The following is a 13,653-nucleotide window of genomic DNA, read 5'->3' as shown; positions in this document are numbered from 1 at the left end:
TGCTTTTACCCCCCTCCCTTAGCTGTCATGATTATGGAGACACGGATAGAAGCAGAGCAAATGATGTAAGAAATAATCTGTTTTATTCAGTGGTTTGCACATCCTGTTCACAGCTGTTTTGTAGTGTTGTTGATGCCCAAGCTCTAAAACAGAGTAGTATGTAGAGTTTGTTTCCAGTGTCAGCATAGGTCATAAACAAATTGGCAACTTCAAGAGAGTTGACTTTACAACTTCAGGTTGCTTACTTTTTTTTTTTTTTTTTTTTTTTTTTCTCCTTCTAATGCCCACTGTATAATATGCAAAACAGGCTTACATAAAGATATCTAACAGGAAAAGCACCAGGATATTTCCCAGGCAGTGCATTCTGTCAAGTTTCATCAATGTTAACTGAATACTTCTCATATGATTTCAGGATTATATCTACCCAGACCAAAAAAAAAATATTATTTTGTTCCTTTACTTATTTTAGTTGTAACGTAAAGGAAAAGCTCAAATTGTTTGGAGAGTTGTTTACCTAATTTATTTATTATTTTCCATTACAAGAAATAGAAAAGTAATTTTAAGATAGACTAACTTATTATTATAAGTTAGTCTAACTTAAAATATTTCTGGTCATTCTCTTCTAGTTAATGTTCTGTGTGCTCCAGAACTGTTTCTTGCATATTCTGGTATGATTGATGGTCCAAATGTATCTGCTAGAGTTTATACTTGGATACTGGTGATTATCCCAATTTGTCTCATATTGAAGAACATAGTTATTATTCAAGTTTGATTCTCTCTAATTGAATCCAGTAGGCTTCTGTATGCAATCTGTGGAGGGACTGCAAAACAGGAATGTTCTCTTGTCCTGTATGGTGAGAGGAGAAATAGGGTAGGAAACTCCTTTAGAAGGAGGACTGTCGTAAAACAAACATGGACACAGAGTTTTCTAACTGAAGATTTATATATACCATACTGTGCAAATATTGGACAAGTTATCTGCACAAATGTAGCTGCTCTTTGACTAGCCTGGGAACAGCAGAAATCGACTGTTCAGAGTTACTTCAGCTCACTATATACAGATTCCATGGATATCCTGAGGCAGCATTGAATTCAAAGACTAAGACTAAATTTCATGACTGTTGGAAATATGTATGTGATGAAGGGTGATGTAGGCTTCCTTTGGGATGAGGCCTGAGTGGATACTAGGAAGAACTATACTCCTCTTGGCCTTGGAAAGCAGGTATAAAACAAGCATTAATCACCACTACAGAGAAGTGAGAAGTCCAGAGATACGTAACTGTAAGTGGTTCATTTTTTTAAGTTTGAATAGGGGTGTGTGTGTGTATATGTATACACACGTTTGTTGGTGTATACACACATAAGCAAAGAACAGCATTCTCTGTTTAATTAGAAAAACAATCCTAAGCTCTTATATTAGCTGTAGTTATTATAAAGGACGAGAACCACATTCTAGTATGTTGAGGTAAGAACTAGGCATTCAAATACGTAATATGAATATTTACAGTCCTACTTTTAGCCTTTTTAATTGGAAAAAGTAATGTCTTTTTCTCCAAATGTTAGCATGCCTAATACATGATTCTGGTTAATGGAAATAAAAAGTCTCATTGTAGATTGTGCATCTCAGTGCAATACAAAATGTATTAGTGTTCAGAGTGCATGAGGGTAGGATTGTCAAGCAAGATTAACAAATTAAATTTCACTCGGCTTGATCAAATTTGACAGATAAGTCAGAGTTCCCAAGTCTTTTTATGCTTCAGTTCATCTTTACTGATAACCCACCCTCATAGCTATATAAATTACGCATGCTAAATAATTAGCCTTATTTGGCTAAAACAGCAAAAAGGACTAATGTAATTGTCAATGAACATGACTTATCCATTAGCCAGAATGACTTGCACTCCAAACAGATGCTTTCTTTAGAGAAAGTACCCATATGTCAGATCAGCCTATATATTCTTTACTCGAGGTTCATACCTATGACATTGCCTCCTGGTGTCCAAGTCATTAACTTTCTCTTTACTTCCACTTGTACCCCGTCCATTAAAACGTGCAGATCCGTAATCCATAGGATTATGGATTTCGCTTAGTTTTTCTTTTAAATTAATTTTAATTAATTAAAACAGTCTTTCTTTTAGTTTGTCAAAATGGTTCTCTCTGTCAGCAATTTGGAAATTCATTATTTTCTTTTGTGAACAATGACCACAAATTTAAGATCTAAAAATTCCTGTCATAGTATTATAGTCTGGTGTAGCTCCAGAATCTCTTGAAAATCAGCAACTAATCAGTGTAATTATTGTTTCCTTTTAACCAGAGCTCCTGCAATTATTACTTAATGAAAAATGATGAGAAAGTTAAATGTATTATCACGAGTGTGTACTGATATTTCAGTGTTAGTACTGAAAGATTAACAAACCTAAGTAATTAAATAGTATGTCAATATCTAAGAAGTATATGTGTTTAAATTCTCGTCTGTAGGGGCAGTACACTCACACTTGGCTGTGTACTATAAACCCAACTGTTTCACATACCCCTGACGAGAAAAATAAATAAATAAAATAAAAGGCCGTAAGGGGAAATTATCTTGAAGAGATGAACAAGACTTTTATTCTGGTTTAATATATTTTCCTTAGGAGATCTGCTTGCCACAATGTGAAGAAGGACGTGTTTATTATGTCATTTTTGTTTGTTTGCTTGCTTGCTTGCTTTTACTTTGGTGGTGGGTAATGTGGCTGGTGTGTTTTTCTTGCTCTTCTGATCCATCATAATTTGACTATGAAATTAATATAGCTATGCTATATTACTGGATGTGTTGGATTACCAAATGAACTCTAATTAGGTGATCAGAAAATGGAATCAAAATATGGGAATGGAAAAAAAAAATACTAATAGCCCTGTTTGAACTCCTTTGTGTGCATTTTAGGTTTTGTAGAACAAGGTTTTTACTGAGCTCCTACACAAATACTAGGAAATCAAAAGATTTCCTAATGACCGTTTTTATCCGTCAGACACATCATCACAATATTCATTCAGAATGTAAAGGCTAGTTTCACGGCACTTTAGGGGAAGAAGATAGAATTCTCTGTTCTGCTTCATAAGGATTTGAAATTGTCCAGACCAGAGAGAGAGCGCTTAATCGCCTTTTTTTTTTTTTTTTCTTGTGGTGTGTGCTGGGGAGGTGTCTTATTTGAAATGCATGCTGGATAACATGTAGCTGATAGGAAGTACAAGCCTCTTGTGATTGTGTAGAGTGAATAAAGAAGAGCCCATACTTTTTTTTTCAATTTGTATACTACCAGCTGGTTTTTATTTTTTTATCACTTCTGTCTTATTCAAGGTTCACAGTATTTTTAAATTCAAAGTTTAGTTTCTATAGTAAAGCTTTATAACGTTTTATAACGTACTACTTGGGTTTTTGTAGAATTTCATTTCAAGCACTGACTTGACAGAAACAGTAGATGAAGTAACAATGACAAACAGAGTAATTGAAATAATGAGCAATTTCTTTCCTGACAGATTGGAGCAACAGCTGTAGTGGTTACCTCATCTTTTAAATAAATTGTAATTGTGTTAATAAGCTGTGCTTCAATTATGATTATTGTCTTTCCATTTACCTTTCTGTTCACATTCAATCAATCTAGACTTTTTTTTTTCTGAACAAAAGAGATAATACATCTACAGCATTTGTTTTTCTTGTTTCTGCTAGGTATTAATTAAGGCGAGCATTTGTGAGAGTGTACTACATAAGATACTATAGTAGCTTTTTGAAACCATTAGCTAGAAAATGTTTATAGATAAAACATATAGAGGTATTAAAAAGAAAATAAAATACTGCATGGCTTGAAATCAGGTCATTGATAAATATATAGATTCATATCATTAACATTATCATTAACAGTTCTATAAAAATATGCATTGAGATGGGGGAGAAGAGTGGGTTAAAATGGTGACCATTAATCATCCAGAAAAGTAAAGAGAAAAAATAATAAAAATACTTAGTATTTATACTTTGCAGTTAAGCTATAAAAACTGTTATAAAATGAAGATAAATATTTGTTAGTTGCTGGCATTTAGCTTCAGATACAAGAGTTTGGAAAAGCTAGTTAGGTAATCTCTTAGTGGTTGTCAGCAATAAGATAACAATTTTAAATCTTTTAAACCTTTTTAAAAATGTAACAGTTCACAGTCTTTCTACTTACTTGATCTGTAACTAATCTCATCAACAGTCTGTGGTATTTCTTTTCTATTTGTTACCATTGTTGAAGACATGGACTCACAAACTGCGTGCACATTTCAATAACCATTACATCTATTTGATATTGTATTTTGTTAGGGCTTTACGTGTGCTGTAGCCTTCCTCTTAATACCTTGCATAAATCCTCAAATGCAGCCTCATATGAGTTTTAAAAGCATATGAAAAACATGGCAACTTGAATGGTTATTGCACGTGTGAGAGATTGTTCACTCATTCCTTACCCAGAGTTGCCAGAGCAACCTGCAGTTTGGAATTTCCTCAATCTTGAGTGTTTAACCTTGCAAGAGGTCATTATAGCTATGTGGACTGCTGTCCCAAAGCACACTTCCCATACTATCACTATCCAAAGCATTTTTTCTCACAGATAGGGAGGTCTGAGCACAAGATCGAGAATCAAGACCCCCGAATCCTGTTTGTAGTACTGATGGATCTCCTCTGTAAACAGGTCCATACTACAAAATCTTACGGAGCTCACAAACATTGGGAACTTGTTTCCTATAAATACTTAAAGAACTTGCACAAAACAACTCTAAACATCTGCTTTTGTAAAAGACAAAATTGTCCTTTATGCTCAAGTTGGTCTTTGTTTTCTCTTGCAAGTATTCCTGTCTTTCCAGCAAAACAGCAAAATCAGAATATTTCTTGAAAAAAAAAAAGCATTAAGATTAATTCGAAATATAGAAATCTTTGTTACTGAAATATTTTATCTTTGACTACAGATAAGCAGGTCTGTCAATATAAACTAAAAATACAACTGTGAGCTAGACAGCTATGACAACATACCAAAACTGCAGTACTGCATTACGTTTGTATGCAATGTCTGCTTCAGAACTCTGCGTATCAGTTCATAATTTTTGAAGCTTTGTAATTAAAGTGTGCCATTCAGTATTGCAGCTCAAAATGATGTTTATGGAAGAGTAGTCCCTATGTGCTGAAATTCCTATTAGTGTAATAGATCTGAAAGTATTGCTGCTCTTCACGTATAACTCTTTAGAAGGGTTGCTGGAATGGTTATGCCACTGTGGAATGGCAGAACTTACCTACCAATATTTGTATATATGTCTCTGTTATTAAAACCACTTTATCTCTACTACTCAAACTGATAGAAATGATATCCCGCAGCTTGCCTTGCAAAGTTTCAGAAAGTTAGGTTTGAAGAGGAAAGATTGAAATTGGCTTCAGAGTACGATGACTTCAAATTCCATTGGCATAGAAGCAAAGGGTGGGAAAGAAACAGAAATGTAAATAGCTTCAGATATAGTATGTAGCAAAGAAAGGCAGTTAAACTATGATGGTCATAACCCCATATGATTGAAAATCTGAGACACAGAGGTTCTTTTGTGGTTTATATGGTGTGCTATGTTCTTCAGTACATGAGTCACTTGGTTGCTTAATATGCTAGTGAACAGATTTCTAAGATTTCAATTGAAGCAAGTTTTATTAAACACAGACTTTATTTAAATTGAGAATCATGGCTCGTCTATTTCTTACTTTAGGCAATTAAATTGATTCAAAAATTATTTTTGACTACCAGAATAGTGTGATTTTTATGAAACATGTTTTTATTTTCTTACGAACTGAATGCTGTTATTTTCCTTGTGCTTTCAGAGAGCCGTCTTTTCATGAAACAGCATTCATGTTACCAGTGACTTACTACAAACAATTCAGAATGTTTTACTAAAAAGAGGTACTTATCAATTCACAACACTTTTAATTAGACTACTAGTTTCACTGGCGCTAAACACACTTTTTTTTTTTTTTTTTTTGTGGATATGCCTATGGAGAAATAGTTCAGCAGAGAAGAAATTGCTGCAAGTATTTGTTGTTCTTTTCCTTTAATAAAATTGGTTGATTTTTGTCTTTCCCATGCAATGGATACTTTACCTCAAATATATCATTAAGATTTGCATTGTCCTAACTTTGCTAGGTCTCCACCATAGCTGCAAAAGCCATCCTTCTTTTTTCACCAGCTGTAAGGCTGCTTAGCTTGTCCTTCTGGATAAGGTAGATATTTTTGTTGCAGCTGTGTATATTGTGCCTAATGTGCTGTACATCAGTGCTTAAGGTCCATAAGCATGTAAAAGTAAAAAGGCTGAGTAATTACATAGATAATTTGCATATGAAATTATAGACAGTTCTTGAAAATTGTCGAAAGGATTCTGCGTGTGGTTGTAAATAAAACTCACATGAAAATCACCCAAGCTACATGAAACTTGCATCTGAATGTAGTCATTAGCATTTCTGGTCTTGGTAACTTTTTTCTAGGGCTTCCTGCTAATCCAGCTTAACTGTTACTGTTCACTGTAGTTAAAGATCTAACAGCAGAGATTTGAGCTAATGTGAGCTATGATTCAAAACACACCATTTGTGATGTATTTTGCATTACTGTATGAGAAGACAGGATTGTGTGAACAACCTCTTCACTCCTTTAACAGACGATTTAGGACTGAGGACGCTGAGTTATGTTCCATCCAGACCTTAATACTAGTTTACATAAATTCAAGTTTTCAGGGCTATCTTCATGAAAAGAAGAGACTTGTGCTTCAAAAGACAATTATGCTTTGTAGAACTTGGACAACCTATATGCTCACTGAGTAAAAATTCAGGTAAAAAAAAAAAAAGTTCTGTAGCAGTATAATGATGATTGACTGAAAGTCCAGAGAAAATGTGTTTATAGTTTTGACCAACAATGATTAGAATAAATATCAAAACTGTTACATATGAGTATTTCAGCTTTCTATAAAGCCATCTGTACTGCAGTGTAGAATTAACTTTGGAGTTGTGTTGGTCTTATTTGTGTTTTTTTTTGTTTTAAGTGTTGGGATTTGGGTTTGGTGGGTTGTTTCCTTGTTCTTTTTTTTTCTGTTTTCTGGATTAAAATCTCAGCAGTTCTAGGAAAATCTCTTTGTAAACTACTGTTGGTTGAGCTTTATATTACCAGGAATGGTTTTTTTATTTTATTTTGGAGGGAAAAGACAGATTATATAGAAGAATGCAGTGGAGTGGAAGTAAAGGGGCAAGCAAAAGTGAGAGATTTAACTGCTAAAAGTGATGAAAGATGGATAAATACCTATAATATAAGCTGAGGAGAATGGATTTTCAAACTAGCAAGGTTACCTGATTCATACCTTTAGTAATATATTTTTAAAAGCTTCAAATAGTGTTGCTTTTGAAATAGTTTATGTATTTGCCCAAAAGAAACTTTCCTTTGAAGCCATTCAGTTAATTGCAAGAAACTTAGAACACAAAATGTGCTTGCATGGTCAATGTGTAACCCAAATGTGTAACTTTAAGTTCTTTTCCTTTTTTCATTAGTTATGTTGTTCTTTCTAAAATACATATAGTACATAGCAACTTTTAACCTCCTTCATCCACTGTCTATATGGGAAAGACAGAATTAAGCAGCTTGGAATGTCTTTGTCAAATACATTTACTTTTTTTCCTCTTCTGAAGTGGACATTTATGGTGATTAACTGTGCTCCAGTAGTACACTAGGAAACCATTGTGTTGAGTTTTATATAAATATGATGACAAAAGATTCCCCTGTGTCCTGTTTACCACTGGGGGAGAAAAGAAGAGGGAAAAAAAAAAAAAAAAAAAGAGAGAGAGAGATAAAAGAAAACTTTGACTTGCTTAAGACCATATAATTAATATTTTTGCAGGAGTTCAAAACTGCACTCATTTTTCCTGAGTATCAATAAAATTCTAGTGGATGAACCATATTCTTCCCCTCTTCAGTTGCCTATACTAAAGCCAGATATAAACTCATTGCTGTTGAGGAGAGTTTACTGATAATTTGTAGTGTTCTGTTTGCACTGTGGCATCTCTTTTTTTGTATCAATCTGCAATAAGATCCAGGTTCTCACTGTCTTGTGGTAAAATTTAATGTACTTTGCAGCCTAATGATGTGAAGATTTAAACTAATGCAAAGAAATGTAAATATTTACTCCTACACAGTTTTAGTTCTGTTTTTCAGGGTGTGTTCTTGTCCTTCTGTTGAATGATACATATACTATTTAATATGAAACTATATGGAAAGTGAATAGGAGAAACAAGCCTATGATTCATTTGAATTTAAGCAGTAAAACAGGAAGCTTTTGAGCTAAGCTACTGAGTTGTCCCTTGCAAGTTCCTTAAATTTCTGCATTCACGTCACTCCTTTACCTAGTATAAAGTGTATTAGTTGTTGCCTTCAGAGGAATTCTTTATTTTTCCATTTCAGTCAGGAGAATGAAAGCAACTACAGTAGCAATTCATGGCAAGCCAGTTAAAAAAATAATAATAATATCACAAGGGAAGAGTATATGTATGCATTTGATGGTGGGAAGGGTTGTGTTCTCTTAGTGATTCACTGATATCTGTAAGTAGCTCCCATTCCAGACAAGGAGAGTTGCTCATGGGAGGGCTTCGTAGCTTTTGCTGAGAACTCTGGTCCCAATCCAGCAAGCATTTTTAAGTCATGGTGTAATTGAACATATTTGTCATTGCAGTGACTTGAAGGTAATGGTTTTGATTGTCAAGAACTAGAATCTTCAGTATATCTCAGAATGAATACTCTGTATTCATTTCATGATGATTAAAAGAGAGAATAGAGAGAATGTGTTTTGTTTGTTTGCGTGTGTGCATGTGTTTCCCCAACTATATCAGACCCAGGTACATTCTTTTCTCATCAGCACCTACTTTTTAAAGTCTAAACATAAATCTCAAATAGTTCTGATTATTTTTTTAATATTTTTTTTTCCATGGATAATAATTCCAGTTGAAAGATTTAGAGTCATAAATGAAAGTATCTACTTTTCATAAATTTCAGTCTCTACTTCCTTCATTTAATTTAGTTGCTATTAATTAAAGATAGATTTTTCCTTCCCAGTTCTAATGGAACCAGTGCATTTAATAATTTACAGACAGTTCACTTGTAAGTTTGTTACATCTATATTCATTTAAACAAACAAACACTTTGCCATATTCATTATTATTAGCTAGGAAAACTTTGAAGTATCTGTATTGTCTTCTGTAGTTCCTAAAATCTTGTGCTATTTATGCTCAAAATGAAATCCCAGTCATAAATATGGAGTAAGTTGTAAGAAACACCAGCTTTTTTTATGTTGTTAGGTAATTCATGGAACGTGAGCTTTCCATAAGATTATCTTTTATTTTTATTTGTTGCATTTCTTTTTGTTAGTAATGGACAGAAACACATTTCTTTCTTCTAGCTTTTTATTTCTTATTTCATGCCAAATTACATGGAGGAATTACAAATTACATTGAGGCAGGAAAAGAAAACTAACTAAAAACCTGAAAATTCTGAAGTTGATTTTTTCTTCAATCACTGGACATCAAGTTGTTGTTCTTTCCTGGTAAAAAGATATTGCCATCTCCCAAGTGTCCTTAAGAAATACTGGACTGACCTCAAGTTTCAACTCAAACCACAACTATGGAAATTCATTGTATATGCTTTACACATGGACTCAATTTTGGCGAGTTCTGTTGAGATGATAACCTTCTACCTCTATGTAAAGCAGTGGGACTTAGCGTCCTGACAGTCTGAATAGTCAGTTGAAGCTCTTAGGATAACTGAAGTATGCATATGGAGTGTGCCCGGGTTCAGGAAATCAGATAATGTAGAATTCCTTGCTGGCCCTGTCTGTGCTGCAGTGCTTGGGAGTTTTTTTGCGTTTATAGAAGTGAGTTTCTGAAGAACTTAAGTTTCGTAAGTTCTTTTGCTTATCAGGATTAAAGAGTGTGTGTGTATGTTTTTGTTTGTTTCTGTTTATTTTCTAGTGGTGTGATGAAGTCAAATAAAGGTATTTAGACTGCTGAGAGATGATGACAGAAGTATCATCCTCAAGAAAGTTGCACATAACTTGTATAAGTTGTACAAATTGTCTAACTACCTAACGTAATTAATTTAAACCCAGAACAATTGTTTAAAATCTGTACTTACCTTGAAGATCATGGTTTCTACTTTGTACCTGAAATATTGATAGTGGGCCTGAAAGTTTGTTTGGATTTTTATTTGGATTGTATGGATTTTTGTTTGTTTCTCTCTTGTCTGTATCTGTTTTGTCTAGTCTGTATATAAAAAGCATTCATAAAAGTAACATAAACAACACTATAGAAGAACGCTATACATCTATGGGTAGAACTCAATTTGTTTCTTTCCCATTGTTTGACTCATTCCATATCTATTTTAAATTGCCAGCTCATTGAAGAGGTAGCTATAAAGGCTGTCTATGAAGTAACTTTGGATCCTGTCTGCTTTTCTGGTGTGAAAATTACTTGCTAAACAAAAAAACAGAAAATTTTACTGTGGAATTTTTCAAATGGAAAAGTGAGAAAACTAAAATTCCTAACATCAATAGCAAAGGAAAGCATACCCCTAAAAGTGGCATCAGTATTAAGACAATGCCAGATTTTAGTTTGTGCATGCTTCTCTTTTGGAAAGTAAACAGTGAGCCCCTTTGACCAAATTAAAAGATTTAAGAGGTTAAGTGATCCAAATGGCTCTTGTGCACAATTTTCAAATCTGCTATATTTGTCGCTAATATTAAACTGTGTTAGAAAGTACATAAACAGGAAATACTAAGCTTGCATAGATAGCTGAGAGTATAGAAATGATCAAGAAAGTATCTTCAAGTGGCTAGAATACTCAAATCCAGCAAAACAGGTAGTTGATCCTTTCCTCAAAAGGGAAAAAAAAAAAAATCAGGAAGACTAGATTGATTTAAGAGGTGAAACTGTCTTTTGTAGCACCAGATATTGAAGAAACTTTATCTTGGACGTGATCACAGATGGAACCTAAGATGAGATCTCGCAACTGAGGTATTAAACTCATAAGCAACACAAGTGAACAGAATTAAATGGGATAATCTGGGTTTGGAAATAGCTTACAGTATGTGAAAACAAGTGTATTGTTTTAAAACAAACAAACCAAACAACCCACAAAGCATTCCCTATTACTGAGCCTTGCAAAATTTCAGAAACTTCCAGGGATTGTTTTGGACAAACAATATACAAATGATATAGTAGAATTAAAACCACACAATCTTCTGCATAGTTAATGACATGAAGAATTCTATCAGATCAATTAAAGCAGTGGTTGAAGAAGAACATCTGGTTAATACTATTTAGAGTTTTTCCTAAAGCTTTTTGTAAAGTTAAGTGTTCACAAAATGACAGACAAAATATTCTCTTGGATTGAAAATTGACTGAAATGGCAAACAATATTGGGATTAAATAATCAATTAGCATTTTGGCTAAAAGCTAATGTAGGTATATTCAAGTGTACTAGGACCTGGAGTGTTAATGAGTTTGAGAGTTATATTCCGAAAATAATATGTCAGGCTCTATGTAAATACCATTAAGTTCATTGGGTTCAAACAGCCTGTATTGTCAGAATCAGAGTAAATAAATAACCATAACAGCCAAGCTAACACTGATTAATGCAAAATAACGTGTGATGAAGAGGAAAACTTGAATTAGTTATACATCTGGGTTTCAAATTAAATACGTCAGCTCAAAAGAAAAGAACTTAGCAAAAAAAATTCAAAGCTCAATGAAGACTTCAGTTCCTTTCATAACTACAGTCTAAGATGTAAGTGATGCTAAACAGAGGATTAAACTAACAATAGTATAGAGATTATTATAGTCACCTTGTATGGATCAATGACGGAGTGTTCTAATGAATACTATATGCTTTGTGGATCCAATATACATCTGGAAAGCATATTATAAAATGGAAGAATTAAGGGGAAGAGAGTAAGAATGATCAAAAGCCTAGAAAATCTCCCGTGAAGTCAAATAAGGGGAAAAATGGGATTGCTTATGCCAAAGAGAACAGGAATGAAGACATACGTGAGTACAATCTATTATGTACACAAGGCAATGAAATGTAAATAACAAAAAAAAAAAAAAAAAAAAAAAAGTAGAAAGTAAGGTAAAGAGAAGTTTTCCATCTGACTGGTTGTTAAACAAATGTTAAATTAAATCAAAGGTCTGAAATGCGGATTAGAACAAAGACAGCCCATTACAGAATCACAGAATCATCTAGGTTGGAAGAGACCTCAAAGATCACCTAGTCCAACCTCTGACCTAACACTAACCAGTCCTCCACTAAACCATATCACTGAGCTCTACATCTAAACGTCTTCTAAAGACCTCCAGGGATGGTGACTCAACCAGTTCCCTGGGCAGCCCGTTCCAATGCCTAACAACCCTTTCGGTAAAGAAGTTCTTCCTAATATCCAACCTAAACCTCCCCTGGCACAACTTTAGCCCATTCCCCCTCGTCCTGTCACCAGGCATATGGGAGGATAGACCAACCCCCACCTCGCTACAGCCTCCTTTAAGGTACCTATAGAGAGCAATAAGGTCACCCCTGAGCCTCCTCTTCTCCAGGCTGAACAATCCCAGCTCCCTCAGCTGCTCCTCCTAAGACCCCTCACCAGCTTCGTTGCCCTCTGGACTCGCTCAAGCACCTCCATGTCCTTCTTGTAGCGAGGGGCCCAAAACTGAACACAGTACTCAAGGTGCGGCCTCACCAGAGCTGAGTACAGGGGGACGATCACCTCCCTAGCCCTGCTGGTCACACTGTTCCTGATACAAGCCAGGATGCTGTTGGCCTTCTTGGCCACCTGAGCACACTGCTGGCTCATATTCAGCCGACTATCAACCATCACTCCCAGGTCCTTCTCTGCCAGGCAGCTCTCCAACCACTCATCTCCCAGCCTGTAGCTCTGCTTGGGGTTGTTGTGCCCCAGGTGCAGGACCTGGCACTTGGCCTTGCTGAACTTCATGCAGTTGACCTCATCCCATCAGTGCAGCCTATCCAGATCCTCCTGCAGAGCCTTCCTACCCTCGAGCAGGTCGACACAAGCACCTAACTTGGTGTCATCTGCGAACTTACTGAGGGTGCACTCGATGCCCTCATCCAGATCATCAATAAAGATATTAAAGAGAACTGAATTAAAGCAGACACTGAAGCAGACACACACACACACAAAAGATATTAGAAGTTATTTATAGAATTACTTTAGAAATATAAAATAAATATATATTTATTGAGATATGTTTGCTGTTCTTATTGCTCTGGAGAAAAGAATGTTGCTGCTGAAGGTATGGCAGGGGGTATCTGTGTTTTAGAGTTTTTTTATGATTTGGAAAGCTAGTAAAGCTTGGTCAAGCATTTTTGTTGCTAACTTCTTTGGGTTTGTTCTCTGTGGAAAGTGTTTTAAACCTACCGAAGGTTACATGTTTTTCCACTTCTGATAATACAGTCTATTTTCATTTAAATTTCTTGTCAAAGGGCTATGTGAATCTTGACTTGGGTTGCTTGCGAAGCACTGCTCTGTGTGGAGATTTTAGTGTAGCTGAGAAGGTAGTGACATCTCATGGCAACC

The 13,653-nt window shown here is 35.0% G+C and overlaps 1 protein-coding gene across 3 annotated transcripts in view; it reads left to right on the top strand.

The window, feature by feature from the left end:
- Positions 1-13,653, top strand: part of PPFIBP2 (PPFIA binding protein 2) — a 107,676-nt gene that overhangs the window by 23,060 nt on the left and 70,963 nt on the right. The window lies entirely within an intron of this gene.

Source organism: Netta rufina, assembly GCF_964035555.1.
Source record: "Netta rufina genome assembly, chromosome: 5".
In the NCBI taxonomy this organism is placed as follows: domain Eukaryota; kingdom Metazoa; phylum Chordata; class Aves; order Anseriformes; family Anatidae; genus Netta; species Netta rufina.
Note: the sequence above shows the minus strand (reverse complement) of the source record. Positions and strands in the feature narration are given on the sequence as shown.